The following is a 24268-nucleotide window of genomic DNA, read 5'->3' as shown; positions in this document are numbered from 1 at the left end:
TGAATGAGTACATTTAGGACTGACTGTCACTACCCAGTGTTCTGTCTACTGGCTCCGGTCTCCGCCTATTTATTCTCTTGATGGTGTAGAGTTGCTGTTGCTAGTTCTTTCGGGAGTCTTCAGTGAGATCGCCAATCATTAAGATTAGCTGTTTTTATATCCGTGAACACACAACCATACTATTATCTGGTTTGCCCTGAGCGGTACTGGGTTGAGCTGGTCTGTACTTTTGAGAGGTAACGACTGGCTTGCTGGTAAATCGGATTGTCCAGATAACATATGTTTCATTGGGGTGCTTTTTGGCTAGCTTTTAATAAAATGGGCCAATGAACCTATGCACTCACCCGCCCCAGTATCGTCCAAGCTGTAAACCTTTGAAGGCAACTTGGCTAAATTTATAAGCAAAAATACGCGAATACACAGGATGTAGCGACAGAATATCTGTGCCACACTGCACCAATTTTCTATGTATTCAAAGTGTCTTGTGAACCTCTCAGCACCCTATTTAATGACAAAAGGGTAGTTAGTGAATGTATATCACTTTTATGTGGGTCAATGCAAGTAAGGCAATGCGAGATAGTGTTTTCTTCTTCATTTTAAGGAAAAGAGTTAGAGCACTTTGAAGAGATACATGAAGATGATCAGGTAGCAGTGTTTGCCAATGCACTAATCACACCCATTTTAAACATAGCTCTATGTTCTCAAGTGGATGAAAATCGGAGACGTCTGGCTGTTTTGTGACATATGACGATATGATGATCCATTCTTGTATGAAATGTCACAATGCAGTGATATTGTAATCATATTTTTCTTAGTGTACTGAGGGATAATACTTTATGATATCACTTCCTGCAATGTCACGTGGCGGTGGGGTCAAATGGCACCACTTCTGGTGATGTCACATGGGGGTGGAGTCAAATGACATCACTTCCTGTGATGTCACTCGTGGGGGTGTGGCATTGTGATGTCACTTCCGCTGCCCCTGGTATTTTGGTGAAATGACGTCCCTGTCCTGAGGACAAGGAGTGGTTGCAGAAATCGCAAGGGCTGGAGCAAGGGTATTGACGTGGTCCTTGATGGTTTTAGAGGAGCAGGGATAAACCTGTTTTGACAAGGCTATCATAGATTGGACTTGTCTAGCGACCTCGTCAGGGGAGAAAAGAGGAAAGGAAGTGAAAGAAGGTAGAGATTTGAACAGGCGGAGAAGGGAGAGGAGGCGTAGGTGAGGAGAGGTTGGACAGGATGTCCTGAGTTTTTGAGATGAGTGAGAGGCAAGGGCATTGCAAAGAGCCTGGGAGGCAACAGGAGGGGTAGAGACTGCAGCAGGGTTGGCCAGCTCCTTGCAGACTTTAAAGAGTTCTGCTGAGTTGTTAGATGCTGCAGAGATACAGGCTTGAATGTGGGCTCTCTTTTTGGTGTGGATTGAAAATCGGTATTGTCTTTGGGGCAGGTGACAGGCCAGTTTGTAAGAGGATGAACAAGGTGCCCTCCATGTCCTCTCCGCCACCCTACACTTACTTTTGAGTACAGCTAGGTCATGGTCAAACCAGGAATTGCATTTGGCTTTGGACTTCAAGCAGATCCTCATGACAGGGGCAAGAGCATAAAGAGTATTAGAAATAAAGGAGTGAAGCATAGACAGGGCTGTGTCAGGATGTGAGTCAGCCAGAGGTGGAGGGCAGGGGAGAAAAGGTGGTGGCAAAAGCCTCAACTGACACACGCTTTATGGGCTTGAAACACTTGTGTATAGGCGCTCTATACATGCCATATAATATCATATCATGTCCAAGAAGGTAGTTGGCAGTGTTTGGGTAGGCTTGGCCTGGGATGAAGAGAGGCAGAGATGAGAGGAAAGGAAGAAATGATCACTCCAGGAGAGAGGAGTAGTCAGAAGGATGGAGAGGGGCAGATCTGAGGAGATCAATACATCTAGAGTGTGCCTGCCCTATGGTGTGAGTCGGGCCAGAGGGGAGGATGGACAGATAGAGGGAATCACATAGGTCACGGAAGAGTAAAGAAGAGGAACAAGGAGAGTCAAGATGGATATTGAGGCCAACAAGGAGGAGAAGTTGAGTGGTAGAGGCCAGGAGGGAGGAGGAGAGATTAGCCCATTCAGAGAGAAATTAGGTGATTTTACCAGGAGGCCGGTAGATGGTCGCCACAGTAAGAGAGTGGCTAGGAGAGAGAGAGAGAGCCTACAGACAAGGCATTCAAAGGAGAAGTAGGCCTGAGTGGGAATGATAAAGGCAGGAATCCACACAGGAAAGATCAGGGCTACGTCCCAAGACCAGGAGAATCTGGGTGCAGAGAGGATCTTTTAGCCCTCGGGGAGGAGAGTGTCAAAGCTCGTGAAGGGGTTGGCCATGAACCAAGTCTCAGTAAGACCAAGGACATCAAGGTCTAGTTCTTCAAGGAGGTGGCGGATGCAAGAGGATTGTTTGACAGCCAAGCGAGAGTTGTGACTGGCAAGATGAAGAAGGTTGCCAGCCTTAAATACCTTCCAGGGAGGGGTACAGATCAGAGGTACGCCCTGTGCAAGGGAAAGAGCCCTATGAGGGGCAGATGGGGGGTAAGGGGGGGAGGGCAATGTAGCCAAAAGGGGAGAGGAAGGGACAGCAGGAGATGAGAGGAAGTTGATGAGGCGAGGGAACAACCTATCAAAGATGAGGAGGTTGGTCTGAGGACCTTGGACCATGACAGTGCCATTAAGGTAGACATTAATGATGAATTTAGAGGAGTCAAAGGAAGCCATGAGAGCTTCCCAGCGAGTACCACCATTAATGGGAGAGGAGGCGATAGGGCAGAGCACAGAGATCCTGTGAAGAGTCCATAGATCTGGCGAAGGAACAAAAAAGAGGATGTCTGTGAGGGTCTGTCTGGAGGAAGCATTGGAATAGATGTCAGCGATAGGAAGACCAGGGTTAGAGGCCAAGATCTCCTTTTTGAACTTCTTCCTGCCAGACTTAGAAAGAATGGATGTTCAATGGAGAAGCAGTTGAAAAAGATAGAAACAGAAAGCGTCATGGGAATGGAAGTGAGGAGAGGAGGGAGAAGCGGGGGGCTAAGACAGGTAGGCGGGAACAAAAGAAAGTGGTGAGGTCACTGGGCCGCCAAGTTACAGAGAAGCAACAATTTACTAGCAAAGAAAGAGAGAACATTTGTAAAAACAGCAAAATTTGACTTTCAAGTAAAAAGCAAAAAGACAACAAAATTGAACTTTCAAGTAAAAAGCCAAAAAAACAGCAAAATCTGACTTTCAAGCAAAAAGCAAAAACAGCAAAATTTCACTATCAAATTTGCGATTCAGATGTTAGAAAAACCATTAAAAAAGCATTGCGAGTCAGAATGACAACATGGGAAAAACAAGCAGAAAGAACAGCGATAGACAAAGGTGATAGGAGTGGGTCCGGAAGGCGGGAACTAACCCATAGTTCAAGCGGCTAAAATGTCAAGGCAGTCTGGTATTCCAACAAGAGAGCAGTGGAGGCATCATTGTAGTTGAATTGCTAGGGTGCAAGAGTGACACAAATTCAAATGAATTCCAGTAAGGCATTCTGGAAACAGACAGGGAGCAGACAGGGGCCTTGGGGGTGGGCCATGGTGAGCGGGGCTGGCAAAAGCCTGCCGGTCCCCATTTGGCCAAAAAGTCACCCAGCCAACCAATTGCAAAGCAGAATGGATTTGGATTGCAACAGCAAGCTTGCACAATCACTAGAATAAGGCGGCGGCCATCTTAATATTACCTTGAGGTTCCATTATCAACATATGGGCAAAAGCACAACATACTCAGCAATAGCTGCAAGAGGCAGCTTGTAGGAAAAAGAACAAATGTCCCAGAGACAGCACGCTGGTAATGCACTATTCATGCTTTATTGCAGTGTGTTTTTTAACAATTTTGATATTTCACAAAGGTTTGTGGGATTTTCTTTCAATATTGCTGAGGTGCAATTGTTCAGGGTAATGCACTTACCTGATGACAAGAATTGTCCAAAAACCATTCCTCTAACCACCTCTTCCACTCTTCCACTTCTAAGTTAGGTGAGGCATTAAGTGCCCGGAAGGTGATGAGAATGATAGCGAAAGTCCCGAATAAACAATTTCAAATCGAAACACAGCACTCTTAACCCACCAGCCTCCTCTATCCTTATAGAAGGGTACTGATTGGACGGATAATGTGCCTGATTGGGCGGATCAGTCCCTTCCCCAAGAATGGGAACAGTACCCAGGGGGCCATGTGAAAACTAGCGCAGACAATTCAGTCCACATATTGAGCATGAGGAAGGAATGATAGCTTTCTATAGCAGGAGCCACAAAGAAAGGAGCAGATGGAGAAGTCTATGGGCGTTCTACTTCTAAGACCCCGCTCCACTGGGGGTAAAATGGCCACCGGAAAGAGCTCAGCAGCGGTCAGGCTTCAATCCGGCCATTCTGGTCTCTACACATTATGGGTTCAGCTTTGTGGAAGTGCCCATTTTTTGCACCTGTTTCCACAAACATTTGACAACTCTACATTCATCTGCATTGTGTGCAATGTTCAAAATATACAGGCAGCACTGGTGTGGGATTTCAGCCGCCATTACAACACATCTGTATCCTGATACATGTTGCTAGATTGCACCATCTGGGGCAGCAACACCCACCTCAATCTGGCCAGGTGCTCCAGAGCCACAGGCATCATTATACCCTGTGCCACTGTGCAGAGTGCTGCCGCACGTCTGCCTGCAGGGAAGCGGCCTAGCTGTGGTGGCATACAGGTTTTTCCTGTGACTTCTTCTAGACTTCCTGGCACAGAATGAACCTACTCACATCAATGCTAGTTGCTCACTGGTTGCTTCTGACTTCCATGTTCTGTTGGCTGTGTTTCATTAGACAGCGTGTCTCAGTGCCTTTACCATTCAGTTCAGTAGATGTGTGTGTCATGTGGTAGGCAGCATACCACATCATGAGCCTTCATTCTATTTTAGAGGCCCCTTACAGTTCAAATGAACGTGGATTGTTTCTCAGAAGAAGAACGAGTGTTGAGTGGAAACAGAAACACACCCTTTGCTTCTCACGCACACTGTTCCAGAAGAAGTGCCGCTTGGCTCGGAACAAGTGCACTAAAGTTCATCATAATGAGCCAAAGTAATTAGGTGAGCTCAGCCTTCAGAGCGAACAAGCCGCACTGAAATGAGCTCTTCCCAGCTTTGAATGAAGCCCAAACATAATCTGTTCAAACCGGGGTAATCAGAGCATGCACATGGAGATCATCACATCTTATGAGTGCAATCCATGCTGAGCAGCTATGCACCATTCAAGGAATGCCAAATTGTTGCATGATTGCCCAGTGACCAAATGTCATAGAGTTTAACATCTATCGCCCAGTGCTTACTTTGTAAAAAAAAAATAAGTGCCTGTCATGTTGTTGATTACGGCGCGTAGCCCTCCCTCATCGTTGTGAGGGCAAGGCCTGCATTTGGGCCAGGACAGAGGGAAATGACGTTTGGTTAGGGAGGGGATTTCTGGCAGAGGGGGTCATTTAGTGCTACACTGGTGTGCATTAAAGACCTGTTTGTCTAGCACTGGCCGGTGTACGTGTGGTCTTCGGAAGGAAGCCCCCAGCCCTGAGCGGACCTCAGGGTCTGGGTAAGTTAGGACTTCACATTGGCGATGAACCTGTTCCGAGCGGGACCCACGCTCCAGCTGTCACTGCTTCGGAGTCGGGGAGGCAAACCTAGCACAAAAGCCCCTCCGGGCAAGGCCCGCCGCAGCGTGTGCCACATTCCCAAGTGACTCAAGAGGCCGCAACAGCACATTCCAGGAGGGTGCCGTTAGGCACTGCCAACACGCATTGGTGCGGCTCCTGGCACAAGCACCACATGAAGGACCCGATCTGCCTGCCCTGCATACGAGGTACTGTGGAGAAGGGGAAGGGGACGTCACGTGGTGTCAGCCAGCTCCATCAGCATCGCCACCGCGTGTGCACAGCAATAGGATTCCTCGCCTCAGTGGAGAAAGAGGGGCATTTGCACTGGAAGATCCCGCCCTAGTGAAGAAAGAGGGGCAATCACACACAACATGACAGGAGACAAAGTTGCCCCCACATCAGCAGGCAGTGCCTAAGGACTCCTCCTGTCCTCAGGTGGAGGGACACAAGTATTGCACCTACCACATGCATTTGACCTGCGAGATACAAGCAACCTAAGGCCACGCTGGGCAATATGGCTAAGGGACTTCAAGTTTTATGTAGGAGAAGTGGGGCTCACTGATGACGCACGGCTAAAGAACACGTTATCTATGACGGTTGGACCCACTGTCAGGGATATTGTGGCAGAACTACTCAACCTCGAAACAGCGTACTTCCAAGTCCTACACAGGAAACTGTTGGAATACTTTACGTTTCACACCAACGTTGATTATGAGAGACACATCTTTCATACAACGCGCCAAAACAAAGGAGAATCCCCAGACAACTTTGTTATGAGATTACGGATAAAGCTGAAACGCTGCGAGTTCCACCATTACTCCAACGAGGAGGTATTGCGGTCTCAAGTTATCGCTGGATGCGACTCCCTAGGGTTTAGGAAGAAGCTGCTGCAAAAGCGGAGGTCACTAGAGGAAATTCTGGCACTGGCACACATGGAAGCAGCAGCAGAGTCACAGTTGGACAACCTGAGCAAAGTCCCGATACAGCCGAAAGTGACGGAGGGTGAGACGGTCAACAAACTTCACACCACCATGAACGCCTCGGCCAGACACAGCAATGCCACATGCTTTAAGTGCATCTATGAATATCCTCACACCGGAGAATGCCCAGCACTGGGGCAAAAATGTGCCACCTGCAGTGGCGCCAACCATTTGCGTGTCGTTTGCAAAAATGCACCCCTGCGCTCGGCAGGCAGGAGATCACACAGAGAGTGAAGGAAGGCGACACAGGCGAGCTCGCATAACACTGGGCCTGATAGTGAACCGAGAAGACTCAGGTAGGACGAGCGGGAATACAGCACATCCCACGCATGAGAAAACCACAGGCCATGCGAAGGATCCAGACATTGGGGCCACAGACGGTACGTCCAATACATTGAAATGAGGTCCTCCTCCATTATTGACTTTGCATCTTCAGGTGATGACCAACGAAAGAAGGGATATGTCTGGGCGCTAAACAACACCATGGAAAAGCAACACAGCCCTGCCCTCATGCTGCACGTCAACAACACCCCTCTAGAATTCCTCATAGATACAGGGGCAATGGTTAACATCATAAATGAAGAAGCATACAAGGCGCTCCCGCAGCCTCCAAAACTCAAGCGGTCCACCATTGACGTGTATCCCTATGGATCAACCTCACCTTTACCATGCAACAGAGTCATCACCACCACATGTACTCACAATTCACATGCAGCAAAAATCCAATTACACATGCTCAAGACTGAACAGCGGCTGCATCCTCAGTTTCAAAACTAATGTGGATATGGGCCTTATGCACATCTTGCACCAACTGATGGCTCACAAATACTTTGCAAGGCGGGAAGACATTGAAATGGCATTCCCAAAAGTATTTCATGGGCTGGGGAAACTTAAAAATCATAAGATTCAACTTCACATCAACCCCAACATCAAACCCATCGCCCAACACTACAGGGGCATACCAATCAATATACAAAGGCAGGTTGAAGAAGAGATCTACAGGTTGTTGAAACAACATGTCATTGAGCCGGCGACAGGACCCACTCCCTGGGTATCATCGATAGTGCCAGCCCCCAAACATTCGGCAGACGGCTCCATCAGACTATGCGTGGACATGAGGAGGGTGAATGAGGCAATACAGCATAAAAGGCACCAGACGCCAAAGAAAACAGATATGATCCACTTAATACATGGTGCAAAATTCTTCTCAAAGCTAGACCTCATAAAAGGCTACTACCAACTTGAAATTGCTCCAGAGTCACAATATATCACTACCTTTGTGACCCACATGGGCTTTTTCCAATACAAGCGACTCAGCTTTGGTATCACGTCCGGCGCAGAAATTTTTCAAGACAAGATCCATAAGGTCATACATACATCATGTCCCAAACTGCGTCAACTATTCGGATGATGTTCTGGTATTTGGCACATCCAAAGAGGAACATGACGCCGCACTCCACCGGGTGTGTGCGGCACTCAAAGCAGTGGGTTTAAGACTGAACAAAAACAAATGTGAATTCCAGAAGGGTTCACTCAGATTCTTCAGACACATAATCCCGGAGAAGGGGATGCGACACGACCCTGACAAGGTGGCAGCACTGAACACCACCTGCCCACCACAAATGGTGTCCGAACTTCGCTCATTCTTAGGGCTCGCAAGCTACTGCTCAAGGTACCTCCAGGACTATGCAACCATCATCACTCCCCTCCGACTACTCACGAGGAAAGACTAGCCCTACGAGTTATCTGCAGACTGTCAGCCCGCCTTTGAAACCATCCACAATAACATCTCTAAAGCCAAAGACATTGTGTATTTCAATGTGAAGAGGAAAGCGGAAGTGATAGTTGACACCAGCCCAGTCAGTCTAGGGGCCATACTGATGCAACGGTAGCCTACAGACTCTAACGACATGTTCATCGTAGCGTATGCAAGCAAAAGTCTCAGACACACAGAAAAGGCGTACTCCCAGGCAGAACAGGAAAGCCTGACCGTCGTCTGGTCATGTGAATACTTCCATATGGTGCTATACGGCAAGGCCTTCACTGTCGTCACAAACCAGCAGGCCCTCTTGATGAATTTTGGCATCCCAAAGGCACAGATGCAGCCGAGAATAGCATGGTGGGGCTGGCTTGTGGCTATAGGACTATAAATTCGACATCATCCATTGGCCAGGCAAGGAAGACAACCCGGCTGACTACCTGTCAAGGCACCCCTCAGGGCCAGTGCAGGCTGGCCCCTCCATCGCGGATGCGTACATCAACTATGTGATAAATCACCTACAACCATTGCCCGTAGACTGGACCACCCTCCTGAAGGAATCAGAATGAGACTGCGCCCTCTGCATCATAGCCCACTGCATCAAAACCGGGAAGATGAAACACATAAAAACTCAAGCAAAAGGCAAGTCGGAGCATGTGAAAGATGATATACAATGCCTTGAGCTAGTCAAGGATGAGTTAACGCTTGTTGAAGACCACATCATTGTGAAAGGATCCATGGTGTTGCTACCTGGAGCATTCAGAGAGAGGATGGAAATGCTAGCACATGAGGGTCACTGGGGGATAGTCTCCACAAAATGTATCCTGAGGAAAAAGGTATGGTTCCCCAAATTGGATGCCATGGTAGAAGACATCATAAGTCGATGCAACACCTGCTGTCAAGTGGCCCAACCCCCTCATCCTAGCCCACTGCAAATGCCACTTCTTCCGGAAGCAGTATGGGAAGTGTTGTCCATGGACTTCTTTGGCCGGCTATGAAACGAAGAGTAAGTACTAGTACTGATCACGAGCATTCATACTTTCCAGATGCTCAATTGATAGAATCCACATCAGCCACCTGCGTCATACCAGCCCTTGACCACATGCTTTCAACATACTGGATCCCAAAGATCATTTAGTCAGATAATGGCCCACCCTTCACCAGCCAGGACTTTGCAAGTTTTGCACGGTACATGGGATTCCAACACAGGAGAATAACATCAAAATGGCCTAAAACTAACAGCATCGTTGAGAGGTTCATGGCCAACGTCAAAAGAGCACTGCAAGTGGCCAATGTCCCAAGCAAGCCATTCGAGCAAGCCCTGTATCAACTCCTGCAAGAATACCAACCTTATGTTCCAAAGAACCATGCAAATCCGGCTACCAGAAGGCATTGCACTGCGTCCCAAAGGCCTATTACAACAAAAACCCAGGACCCGAGAACAAGAGGAGAAAAGGAATTTGAAATACTGAGCAGACACTCGTAGAGGAGTAAAGTTAGTTGACATAGAAATAGTAGACCAAGTACTTGTGTGTCAACCAAGAACAGGGAAGGAAGACCCCAAATCTGCACCGGAACGGCTAGTACCAACAACAGAGGAACCATGATAACCGCTCGCAGTGAGCAACATGATTCCATAACGCAGAACTCCTCCCACTTCAAGAAGCTTCAGGGCATGACACCCTCAGTATGGGAATATTCTCAAGGTGACGAGAACGTTCCATTCTCTTACGACTCTTATCTAGGCGACAGAGAACAATCGAAAGAGGACAGCGGCAGAGAATCGGATGGCCCAACCCAGATGAGTGTGCCCAGCCTACTGACGTGACCTCAACGATGCTGCATAAAACCTCAGAGAGTGATAGAATAAATGGGGTGAACTATAAATTAAGCGAGCATGTTAAAAAGGGAGGATATGTCATGTTGTTTATTAGGGCGCATAGCCCTCCCTCATCGGTGTGAGGGAAGGCCCACGTTTGGACCAGGACAGAGGGAAATGACGTTGGGTTAGGGAGGGGGTTTCCGGGTGAGGGGGACAGTTAGCAGTACACTTGTGTGCAATAAAGATGTGTTTTTCTAGCACTGGCTTGTGTACTTGTGGTCTTTGGAAGGAGGCCTTGAGCGGTCCTCAGGTTCTGATGGGTCAGGACCCAAATATTTTCGAGCACTCCTGTGACACAGCGGGTGGGCAATTTCCGATCACTGCTGCCACCACCCATAGCTTTTCCCCACAGTGTCGACATATTTGGGGTTGTGCTGCAGCTCCCATCTGCTCATTGTGGTTAATGGATCCACTGACTATCACCACTTCATAATAAAAGGGAGTCTGAGGCAATAAGTGCCGGGGCTCAAAAATAAGTGCCCAGGCTGAACACTGGCAATCACCCCCACAAATTAAGCACTGCTGTCGCTTGACCTGCCATCAAGCTCTGTCCAAGATCGGTTCTACAGCAAGGCAATTCTAGATGGTCATTCATGTACCTACCACAATGCAGTGCACCATGAGGCTGCATAGAGCCAATTTTTGTAGTGTAAAGTAAGCAAAGCAGGGTAGAACATTATAAGGTAGTATTTTTATTTTTTTTATTTTTTATTTAAAATTTTGTTTTTGATGCATACGCATCTTTACAAAATATTGATGCAGTTCTTATATACTTCCGTAAGTTACATCATAATGTAAGAAAATATTTCATACTTCCAATATTAAAAGAACAAATAAATACAGTTACTGTCCGTGCATCATAAAGAAACAATAAATGAAAAGTGTCTCTAATTCTAGAGTAATACATACATTAATAAAAAATAGAGTATAAATCTTACGCAGCAAAACAATATATAATTACATGATTCACTACCATGATGAATTATAACATATAGATTCAAAATACAAACAAATATATAAATACACAAACTTTATGTCACGATATTCTCTTCCAACTTCTGAATGTGTGAAAGTGAAGGACTTAAGGTTTAACATCCTATCTGTTTCAAAAAAAGGACATGTCAGAAAGAGATGTTTTAAGGTTTCTAAAACATTAGTGTTGTTACAAAATCGACAAGAATCATCTTGAACATTATAAGCAGTTTTAACCCATTGTTTTGTTCTTACTTTTGTTGGTAAAAGATCTAAGCGAAAGCGCAAATAATGTATCCGAGTTTCAGCACTCGGGCATAACAAAAGATATTGTAAGCGTGGAGATTGTTTGTGTCTAAAGGATGCGTATTCCGAAAAGGATGCGTAAAGTGAGATTTGATCACACGTAGCTGCCCAGTCATTCCAAAATAACCGTTTATGTGCAGTGGATAATTTATCCTCTAACTCGTGAGGAGATATATTTATTCCAGATAAGATAGAGGAAATTCGCTTTTGAAAATTTCTTATCGATCTCGGATGTAGAGTTTGTAACATGATGTACAAGTCTTCATAAAGCGAGTTTTCAATCGGAAAGTTCATCTTTGCAAAGGTTTTGAGAATGCGCCAATTATGACGCACTGCCAACGAGTTTAAGCCTAGTTCTTGACGAAGGATGGCATTTGGAAGATAAGTTGGTAATCCTAAGGTTGCCTTCCATAATTTAGCCTGAAGTTTGTTTAAGAAAATGGATACGTCTAAAAGACAGAGATTAAGACCATATAAAATGATTGTTTCCACCTTCTTTGAATAAAATTCAAACAATGGTACTAGAGAAAACATACAATATTTTCGAAAAATGATTTTCATTTGATTTTGTAAAGGAATAATTTTTTCACTCAATGCTTTATACCAGAAGGTAGCAGAGGAATTATTGGCAAGATTATATCCCAAGTATGTAGTTTGTGTAACAATTTGAAGATGATTTAAGTCGATATGCCAACTAAATTTCCGCACTCTTTTTGGAAGATAAAACTAAGATGTTAGATTTGGAGAAATTTATCGTAAGATTGTTTAATACACAGAAATGATTGAAGATTTCAAGTTTCTTCTGAAGGCCGGAATGCGTGCTATCAAATAGAAGCACATCATCAGCATATGCTAACCAAGAAAGTTTAAGTTTGCCAAGCCAAACCGCGTTAATTTGTGAAGACTCCCAGAGATCTTCAATGTCCGATAGATAGAGATTAAATAGTACTGCCGCGAGGTTACAACCTTGTTTCACGCCAATTGCTGTCGGAATGGCGTCAGTTAGCAACCCGCTATTAGAAATACGGACTCTAATAGAAGTGTGGTGATGCAACAAGGCGATAAGTGCAACTAAAGATGTTGGGAAATTTAGTTTCAGCATCTTATCCCATAATTTACTGTGAATGGCACAGTCAAATGCGGACGAAAGGTCCAGTGAGGCAATAAAAACAGGTCTGCTAAGGGGGCTATGTGCTCCTGCTGTAAGATGTGCTAGAATGGTTGCATTTAGATGTGTTCCCATGTTTTTGCTGAAGCCAGTCTGTGCTTTATTTAAAATGCGTTTTTCCACAATGTGTTTTTCAACATCTTTCAAGAGAAGAAGAGCGAAAACTTTGGCTGCAACATCGATAAGTGCAATGGGCCTAAAATTTAATGGATTATTTAAAGGCCCTTTCTTATGCAGCGGGATGATGATGGAAGTTGTCCAGGATGCAGGAAGACTTTTTGAAACAAAAATAAATTGATAGATCCTCAAAAATAATGTAGCCCAAAAAAGGGAGTCGTCCTTTATGACACACGGCGGAAGGCCATCAGGGCCTGCGCATTTTGAGCTTTTCAACTTAGATATAGCGCAGAGGACATCTTCTGTAGACCATGGACAAGTCAAAGGAATCTGTAAAGCTAGGGCCAAAATATCAACCTCTTTAAAACTTTCTGGTAGGAGATATTTTTGTTTAAAAAAAGCAGCCCAAGAAATGCCATCCACGGCAGATTCAAAAGAGGGCTGAGTACTGTTATTCGCTCCCCTAAGAATTTTCCATATATCACGGATATTACGATTACAAATTAACCTCACCAGGTTTTGATTCCCAGTTATTTGGAATGAAAAACATGCTGCCTTTAGTTTGCTTTTGTAATTCCTTAAGAGACATTTTTTTGTAGCCGTATATCTAGTGCTATCCATTGAAGCAAATTGTTTTTTCAGTGTTCTTAATCCATTATTTCTTTCATACTTTAAATTGCCTAGCGTGTTTGCTAAAAGACTTTCAATGCGACAGGTATTGTGTTGTTTTATCGATGACTTAGCAATGGCAATTAGATGCAGTTTTATCATCTGAAGATTCCAGGATAAAATAGTCTGTGAATTCCTAGCTTCATATTTGGAAAGGGGCCACCAATCACGATTTACAAGAAAGGTTATTTGGCGGCATGTTGAAGTATTCCACCTAATTGATAGAAGCTGGCGATCGCTATGAACTAGGGATAGTATTTGGGAGGTGGTAAAAGACGCTAATTCAACAATCATAGTGCTTGACAATATAGCGTGATCTCCGTAAGAAGGGACATTTGCGCTGATCGGAGAAATAAGTCCTGAGAGAAGTTTAGAGACCACAATGTAGTCGATAGGGGAGCAGAGGTTATCCCGCTGCCAAGTAGAAAAGGATGTATGACAATGTGGTTGAGTCACAACAAGATCCCAATGTGACAAGAACTGAACCCATTTTTTACCAATTGCACAGGCAATCTTAAAGTGTTTAGATGGAGTGTTGTGCAACGAGGAAGCTAAGGGTGCATATAGGAATGCATTAAAATCACCACCAATAATGACCATAATGTCAGGGTATTTGCAAATAGCATCCAACAACAAATCGTTCAAGATGCAAAGAGCATTGTCTATGCAAAGAGAACTAGGATTCCAATATAAGGAAATTAGCATGACTCTTTTCTTTTCAGATAGATTGATGTCAACGATAAGGGCTAAACATAATTGGTTAGAGATCGTATGAATTATTGTAAATAAAAGATTGTTGTTGAGTAAAAGAGTAATGCCACCACTTGGACGACCAACTAAAGTAAGAGTGGCAGCATTGTGGACAGCAGTAAACCCATCAAATGGAAAATCATAACAATGCATAGTTTCTTGTAAAAAGAAAAGTGAAGGCAAATCAACAAGACTCTTATTGTTGTACCATGTTAACAAATTGTTAAAACCACAGCAATTCCAAGATTGAATAAGGAATTGTTTACATTATGACTTAGAATTAGAACTGGGATTAGAGGGCACAACTTGACCAGATGATGATGCTGATGGTAAAATCCCTAGCAAACCATTTAGGGCAGATGTAAGGAGAGCTAGGTTGGAGAGAATTTTTTCATTATCCGGGGATAAAGATGAAGCATTGTCAACAATGGAATTAATTTGAGGTAACGAAGGGGGTTTATATTCTAAAAATTGCATCGCCTTCTCCAATGATGGAAATGCTTGTACTTCAAGCCCCAGAAAAATTAGATCAGTTTTATGTTCCCAAATTACTTTCGCAATGATAGGTGACAAGGCTTTGCACAACATCATGTTATTGTTCAACAAAGGGAGCTTTATCCATTCAACATCTTGTGAAATCAAATTACGCAAAGCAGGAACTTTATAGAGAGTATTCATCAAAAATGATCGATTAATTGGCACTAGGCCATTTATTTGAGGGTGACTGGACCATCCAATTAGTGTTTGCGTTTCTTCAGGAATGTCATTGAAGGAACAAAGCTCCCCATTGATTATACATGAGGTGGAAGGAGGATGAATGGTAGGCGGTTGTGCATCTAAATTCTTTAGTTCACCATGAGTACGATTAGCCATCATTGCTACTGTAGATTCCAGAAAAGGAGAGGAGTTTGACTTCAACTCAACAATGGGGGGAATAGACATTTGTGAAGCTATGGGTGGGGCTGATATGTAAGGAGCAGAATTCTGCAAGTGCGGAGTATTCGATACGTGTAAAGCTACAGATGGTGCCGATTGATGAATCAATGCATGCACATTCAGAAGCTCTGGAGCAGACGATATAGTACTTACATTTATTGAGTTACGTGAATTGCAACTACTTGTTGTTTTTTTATTCTCTATTGAGGGAAAAAATGAGTTGAGATTTGCTTGAGACATAGCAATACCGGGAACAAGGCCTTCAGCACAGAAGTTATTACTGATTCCTTTTCATTGCTGGTTAGTGATTCGGCAATAGGTTTGAGAGAAGGAGCGCAAGCAACTTTCTTTGCTCCTTTTTTCCATTTTTTAGATGATTTCAATTGAAGTGCACATAAACTCTCTTCATTTAATTGACTGACATTGAGCTTAAGGTCATTGTTACCCAATGAAGTAGAATGAAGTGTGTCATCAGTGTTGACTTGATTCCCAATTAAATTGTGTGCAGGAACATTGTCCTTATTAATAATGATCATAGAGGCTTTATTTGCCTTGGATTTGTTTCTGCGTTTTAATGCCCTTTGGTAAGATTTTTTCATTCTACGAGAAGCATGATACAAATTTGGCGAAGTCTCAATGACTTCTGGCCTCTCCTGAGCGTCCTCTTCATCTAATAAATTGGTAAGAGCTGAAGGACTATTCGAAGAGGTTTCCAGGGGCGCGTTTAGTTGCGCTGTGTTATCAGTTTGAAATAAGTCAACAGAGAATAACTGAGATTTATATAATAATTGTTCAATTTGCCGAATTCTTTCATGTTGAAGTTGAATCACTTCTAGCAAGTCAATAGGGGAAGCAGAGGCATCAGGCAATACAAGATTGCTTGGTAATGTGACAACATCCGCAAATGAGTTCGGCTTACCCTTTAGGAGAAAGGTCATATCAGATGTTTGGGTACTTTGAGAGGATTTGATTGGAGTTGGGATTATAGACTGTAAACTCTTCCTTACAAGCTCAGCACTTTGTTCTGCGCAATTGTTATGAAAAGTGTGACAGGCTTCCTGAGCGAGCATAAATCCTTCAATTTTAGAAAGTTCCAAAGAGTTATGCATGATTGAGTCTTTAATATCCTTTAAATGTAAGTGTGTGAGTTTCTGACCTTTATCCAACAAGTTTAATATACGTGTAAGAACGGGAAAGGAGTGTAATTCTTGTTCCAACAGATGGGAAGAGTTTTCAGTTTGGGGAATAGGCGACAATTGAGAATGCGGTACAAAAGAATTAGAACGAGGCTCTTGAGGCAACTGTTTATCGTAAGAATCTAAATTTGGGGGATCATCTAAATGGGTTTTTTTTAGAGGATCAAGTTCACTATTTGGTGAGCTGCCTAATTCGTTTAGCGCGAAAAAGTCAATAGTGGGTTTAAACAAAGTAGAGGGATGAGCAAATGTGGGGGATGTAACAGATGGAATGGGGTGAAAGTGGACTTGTTCACTCAAACCACGAGACGCTGCTGCTGGAGTGGAAGGGCCTAAGGAAAGGCTAATACGTCTTTCTAAAGCGGCTATAATCCCGGGTGCGAGCATCGAAGTATCAGAGACTGGGCCAGAAGTTTTGTCCAAAGACTTAGGGAAAATATCAAAGTTATTATCTATATCATTGGCCATTTTAAGTGAAAAAGAGGCGTCTGCTTTTATTTCTGAAGCAGCAACAGAGGGGAATGGTTCAGAGTGTGTATCAGTGAGAAAGTGGGATATCATAAATTCCTCTGCATTTACTGTGGAACTTTCCTGAAGGGGAATAGGAAAAGAGGAATGCTGCCCTTCCTCTAATGGCTGAGATATCTCCATTTTTGTTTTTATAGGTTTAATAGATAAGAACTTTTTACTGAAGTCTTTCAGTCTCTTCCCGTTCCTTAAAGTAAGGGAAGAAGTATCCATAGAGAATAGCACACTGATTAACGTGAAACTATTATAGTAAATCCTCTCCACATATAAAGATTAACAGCATGTTTAAGCACAGTTGTACCTTCAATAGAGTCATACGGCAGTTGTAGGGAAATCCAGAAAGGGCAATGCCCTGTGCGCACACCACTGAAGAATCAAGCCACCACACGCCGCGCACCGCGAACAGCAAACAGTCCTTTGCGGTGCTTCGCGGTGTGCAGCGCGGGTGCGCTGAAGGTCAGGGCTTATGAGGTGACGCAGTAGGCGTTTCCAAGTGCGTGAACAGCGTGGGGGCGGGACACCTTTGAAATAATAAAATGAATAAGAATTAAAAAGAGTTCTTATAGAAATAAGGGAAGCAATTCAATAGTTCACTTCTTTTAGGCACGAGCACAATGGCACGAGCACATGCACGAGCAAAAGGCAGTCCACCAATCACCTAGATTCCAATCAAGCATAGGTCAGGCAGAGTGGTGTTACCGCGAATGACTTCCTCCAGGAAGAGCGGCAACCCGCCAGCAGAAAGCAAAGTGACCCGTCCAGAGAGTCTAGCGTGAAATGAAGAGGCAAGTGAAAACGCTGAGGAGTAGACCGCAGCACAGCAAACAGTCCTTTGCGGTGCTTCGCGGTGCGCAGCGCGGGTGCGCTGAAGGTCAGGGCTTATGAGGTGACGCAGTAGGCGTTTCCAAGTGCGGGAACAACGTGGGGGCGGGACACCTTTGAAATAATAAAATGAATAAGAATTAAAAAGAGTTCTTAAAGAAATAAGGGAAGCAATTCAATAGTTCACTTCTTTTAGGCACAAGCACAATGGCACGAGCACATGCACGAGCAAAAGGCAGTCCACCAATCACCTAGATTCCAATCAAGCGTAGGTCAGGCAGAGTGGTGTTACCATGAATTACTTCCTCCAGGAAGAGCGGCAACCCGCCGGCAGAAAGCAAAGGGACCCATCCAGAGAGTCTAGCGTGAAATGAAGAGGCAAGTGAAAAGGCTGAGGAGTAGACCGCAGCACAGCAAACAGTCCTTTGCGGTGCTTCGCGGTGCGCAGCGCGGGTACGCTGAAGGTCAGGGCTTATGAGGTTACGCAGTAGGCGTTTCCAAGTGCGTGAACAACGTGGGGGCGGGAAACCTAGATTCCAATCAAGCGTAGGTCAGGCAGAGTGGTGTTACCGCGAATGACTTCCTCCAGGAAGAGCGGCAACCCGCCGGCAGAAAGCAAAGGGACCCGTCCAGAGAGTCTAGCGTGAAATGAAGAGGCAAGTGAAAACGCTGAGGAGTAGACCGCAGCACAGCAAACAGTCCTTTGCAGTGCTACTAAGGTAGTAATCATGGAGAATGCAGCATGTTTATGTTGGAGGAAGAATGAGAAGGATGGACAAGAGGGCAGTTGATGAGAGGGAGAAAGGGTGAAGATAGAGGACTACACTGCAGCTGCCTTTATTGGAGTATTACATAGATAAAGGAAACGTTGCCACCCTCAGAAGGAGTACCGACTTTCCAATATTTGGTGACGAGTGGTGAAGGACTTGCGTGGCGGAGCGGCGCCTGCACAGTGGTCTGCAATCGAGGAAGCTGAACTGTGGACGCCGGCAAGCGGAGTCCTGGCCAGTGCTGATGATTCAGTTGGTGTACGGTAAAACCTCAGCAGCAGTCCGGTGTGTAGGCGGGAACAAATACTCAAGGGATATTACTACAAACAGAGGTGCCCGACAGGGATGCCCGCTGGCCCCGCTTCACCCTGTTTCTATATGGGTTTAACCCGCATGAGTCACTTGCCAAAGTTATGCCAGCGAAACTAAATGGAGTGTTCTACAGTGCGTTGCTTTATGCAGATGATACAGTACGGATAGATCTCACAGAGTGGGGTCTGCAGCAAAGCCTACAGTAAGCCGAACAGTTTTTTAAAACCTTAAATTGTTGCTGAACCTGTCCAAAACAAAAATGATAACCTTCGGTAGAGGCAAACGACAGGGGAAGTGGAGTATCAATAAAAAATAATAGAGGAGGTATCCTCCCATAGATACCTTGGGATAATTTTCGCTAAGAATGGACGATGGACCGCCCATATAACTCAGGCAGTCAATCAAATGGAAGTAAGTCTAAAGGGTCTCCAAAGGTTCTGTATGGGGGGAAACGACTGGATAAATGTCTAGAGGTACCGATCATTAATACCAAAATGTCTGTATTATATGGAAGTGAGCTGTGGGGATAGTCGACTTGTGCAAAATTGGAAGTTTGCAGTGTCGTGAGTAGACTTGGAGGAAAAATTAAAGAGGAGGGGGTAGACCTATTGGAGCTCGAGAAAGTTCCAGAAATTTTGCAGGGAGAAGAAAAGAACTAGACAGAAGAGACAGAGTCCTGACTCCTGAGGTGCTTTAGATGTAGGAGCACCCAACATTTTTCAATGGACAAGGAGTCCTTGGCGGTACACATCGAATGCAGGGCGTGTGATAAAAGAGAGCATTTTGCATGTTGGTTTCACAGTGCAAGAGGTTGCTACGGTGGGTGAATGAGGCCTCAGGCCAATATGAAAGTGATGATGAGGATGAAATTGTTGAGGAAGTCAATATGACAAATGCCTTTAATGGGGGAGAATTAAGAAACCACATACCATTATCATAGTGAATGGCATATGTATAAAGTGTGGTGCTGATTATCCGCTGATGAGTAGTGAAACATGGCGATCAGAATCATTGAAAGAGTCATGAGTTAGAGCGAATGCTTATGGAGAGGTTACCATTTAAATTATAGAGAAACGGAGGGTAGGTTAAAATTTCAAGGGTTAAATACAAATTCAGTGGGCCTCATTAAGCCGGTATTTATTTTTTTATCATGCCCAGGAATGGGCAATTACCGGGTCATTACGGCCTTGCCGGACCCAGTAATTGCTCATTCCTGGGTGCCGGAAAATACTGGAAAATATTCTTCCCCGTTCCCATTTGAGCCCCATAGGGCTCAATCGGAATGGGGAAGCCGGATGCGCAGGCACCCAGTGCATCCGACATGCTCTGCTCGCGGGTGCCGGTACGGCTGCCAGGTCAGAGCTGGCACCCGCAATGGCACCCGTGAGCAGAACTCGTAGTTTGCCGGTCCGGGAACGACGGTACCGGGATGCTTACTGGTACCGTAGTTCCCAGACTAGCAACCTTATAATGAGGCTCAGTGTATATGTGACTAATTATGCAGGGAATGTACTCTCATGGGGAAATCAGGCAGAGCTTGAGATCAAATTTAATCCTAGAGCCGAATAGCAAGTATATGTGGTGGCAGAAGCCTGAGACATGGGAGAATGTGAGATGAGTGAAATATCAGGTTGGGTATTAAGTGATAATATAGGGTGTCTGAAGAAGTGTGTGGGCAAGAGTAGATTACGTGACAATGCAGTAGCGGTGATGGTACAAACGAGGACAGTCCGCAAAGCTCAGAGAAAGGGAGTAGAGGAAGACATTCAGGAATTACAAAGGGAGCGGACAATAGTGCCCACGGATGCAGCAGAATGGGTTAGTCCTATTGTGATTGTGTTTTTATGTGGAACTAGGATTTGTAGCATTTCATTTTGAAGAAGCATTTATGTTTTAGTAGTTAGGGGTTGTATTGACATTTGGTTTGTGTGATTTTTTAAATGATGTTTTCTACTGTGTATTTGCAAGTTTCTGCATTTTGTGATGTACTCACACTGTATGGTTTAAGAATGTTTGCTGAAGGATATTTTTTCCGATAATGTGTGGATTTTTCTTTTGTTTGTTTTTATATCTATATGGTGAGTTTATATGATTGGTTCATATAAATGGGGGATGGGGTGTAGTGCAGGGGAATTTAAAAACAATAGATTTGTTGATGCTATAACTCTAACTGATGTTTATATGACCACGGTAGTTAATTTTAAACGAATGAGAATACAAGATACAATAATATGGAACTTAAACATGCAACTTAAAAGGGGTTTAGATGAAGAAAATGAATACAATCAGTAAAAGGGTGTAGTATTTGATATAATGTCTGATGTGCACCATCCAGAATTTAGTAACATATTGTACAGTCATATGAACGGTAGGGAAACAGAGGTATAATGGGAGTTGTTATGTCTGCTCTCTCATCCCCCATGCATCTGGGGCACCCAAAGTAGAAGCACCCCATGAGATACTGGCCTTGGAGGCCCAGTGTTTGGTGCATTTAGCACTTTGTTGGGTTTGCAGTCTGTTCATGCCCTGTCAGGGGCACAAGGTACAAGTTGTACTAATGGACAATGATGGAGAGAAGTGTGCCAAAGGTGACAGTGCAGCCCAGTGCAAGCCATGGCCCATGTTGAAACTGGATGGGGTATTGTTTGTGTCAAACAAATGGGATAAGGCAGTGGCGATCTGTGCAGCAGTGGTGGAGGGAGGGTTTGGAGATGAAGTTATATGCAACATTAGCAAGATCTGTTTTATGCTATCGACTGCAATGGACCAAAACTAACATGGATTGAAGCATGTGAAACTCCAGTAAAAGTTCAACAAGCAGACAAATGTCAGTTTTGTTTGCCAGGGCATGGGACTGTTCCTGAAGCACTAATACTAAGTTCATTAAGAGAATGTTCATTCCAGATTGTGCAAAAAGAACTGCGGGTCTGATGGACTTGTAACTGGGTATGCGGTCAACAAACACATCTGCATCTTCTTTCTTCCTGGTGAGGCACGTGAGCGCTAACAACATTGCACTCAGCTATCCTAGTGGTCTCTGAAGCTCAACTGACAGTGGCATCCAAGCATGGGATGTCGAAATCTATCCCAGCCTCCATCCAACCCCCTAGGATGTGGAAGAAGAAGCTGTCGTGAAGTTGGGAAGGAAAAGATCAAATTATCGGTCGGAAGATTCATCCAAGCCGCTCAAAGTGATCCCAACCAAATATCAGCTGTACACCAAGACAAAGGTGTTCTTCACGTCTTGACCACCAGTATTTTAGACCAAATTCTGGCTATGATTGGGAGCCATCGCAGTTTCCTCAAGACCGAGGCAGTATCTTCCCTCTGTTAATATCTAATGCAGTTATTGCTGCATTAATCCGCAGGGCCTGCAGCGGCGGCATTATCTTTTTTGTGGTCTCTAATAACAGTGCATTGGAGTAGCCTATCCTGCCACCCATTATAGCCCTAACAATTATTTAACTCTGCTTTTATCATAAAATAATGTGTGTTCCTTCTCTGTAATATAAGATAATGGGCCTCATTATGAGTTGGGTGGTATCCTGGTGGTAAATATCCCAGAATACCACCCAACAGAATTACTGTTACTGCCACTTGGTCCAGCAGTATAACCGCCAGATTACAAGTGGCGGTGGCAGTGTTAGTGGCCATTAATTTCCATTGTTAGTCCATTGGACTCCATTTGAGTTTTCCAACGAATAAATGCTGGCGGAATTACCACCATAGTAATTTCACTGATTTCGCCGATTTTTCAGGGAAAAGTGGGAGGACGTACCTCCAGCATGATGCTAGAGGTAAATCCCACACTCCCGGGCCATACTCGTAGAAGGGGGAAAAGTGGCAGTAATTTCATCACTGCCACTTTTTTCCCACACCACCATATTGGTAATGAGCCCCAAAGAGTGTTAAATCTAATATAATCAAGGCCTATACGTTATCTTGTGTATTTATTGTGATTCCCTGAATTGGAATTTTGACAATATTTTATTTATTTAAAAAAAATGTTATAAATAGAGGAAATGGGAAGGAATATTTTACTCTTATTATTGTTAAAGCTCAAACCATTCTCTTTGTTAACTTAAAATCCAGTTGGAAGTCATCAGCCTAATGGCCGAACATCACACCCATTGTCAGCAGTAATTTTAGAAGTGGAGGCACGTATGTATTAAAGAGCAATGGAGAAAGGCATGATCCCTGTGGGACCCCACATGTAACTCTTTCCAGTACCGAGCTATCCACCATCCCAGAAGATCCCATACAACGACTGAGTCAGACCTGTAACAGCACCATCCTTCAGTCCTAATACTCTTCATAAAACGCTTGTAACACAACTGCCTTCAGATACACTATGAAAGTAATGCCAGAGTTTTCAGCATAAGATATGCTATAGGGCCTTTCTTAAAGACAACCCTCAGGTGTTGATGGGACAGCAATCCTCAAAACTCTGCCGCCTGACCTCTGGAGTTCCGCAGGGATCCTCGCTCTCTCGCCTTGGCTGGTTAATGCTCACATGAGACCACTCACCTCTACATTGTAATAATTCAAGACTCCACTTCCAACTCTACGTTGATGATGATCTGTTGACTGGTGATCCTGCAGAAAAACAAACTAGAGACCATAAAACCAGAGCAGCTGCCACAACACAGCAAGGTTTTGAAAACAAATGCAGACTTGAAATCTGCCGCTGCAAATAGGAAAGGGCCAGAAAACAAGCTGTCTCTGCCTACGCCCCAATACTATGGATCCTTCTCCCCTTCAGCATCAGCCTCACCCCCTACGCTCCTACAATTCAGAAAATAACTCAAGACCCACCTCTTCAAGGAGTCTCTTCTCCTCAATACCTACGCCATAATGTCACCCCATGCCACCTGACTCGCTAGATGCCACTCGCCCTCCCCTCCCCACCACCCTCCTCTGTGCCTCTCTGTACCCTACTCCCCGCTGTATATCTGTTCTGCTGTTACCACGAAAAGCAGTCGTTATGCATCTTTCCCATTGTATACATCTGTACAGCGCTCCATTATGCATCTGCATTGTTTTATACATCTGTAAAGCGCTCCGTGATGCATCTGTATTGTTCTATACCTCTGTAAAGCGCTCTTTGATGCATCTGCATCGTTGTATACCTATGTAAAGTGCTCCACTATGCATCTGTACTGATGTATTCCTCTGTACAGCGATCTATTATGCATCTGTATTGTTGTATACCTCTGTAAAGCGCTCCGTGATGCATCTGCATTGTTGTACACCTCTGTACAGTGCTACGTTATGCATCTGTATTGTTTGTTTGTTTTGTTTATTTATTTGGTAAGGTGCACCTAACCCTTAGGTAGCTGGGCGCAGCAGTTACAAGGATACTTGAAGCTTAGTTACAGGATACAGCTAAGTACATGGAGCATAGACATATGAATT

Source organism: Ambystoma mexicanum, chromosome 9 (assembly GCF_040938575.1).
Source record: "Ambystoma mexicanum isolate Mex_15411 chromosome 9, UKY_AmexF1_1, whole genome shotgun sequence".
Taxonomy (NCBI): domain Eukaryota; kingdom Metazoa; phylum Chordata; class Amphibia; order Caudata; family Ambystomatidae; genus Ambystoma; species Ambystoma mexicanum.
The sequence above is the reverse complement of the archived record's forward strand: the minus strand, read 5'-3'. Positions refer to the sequence as shown.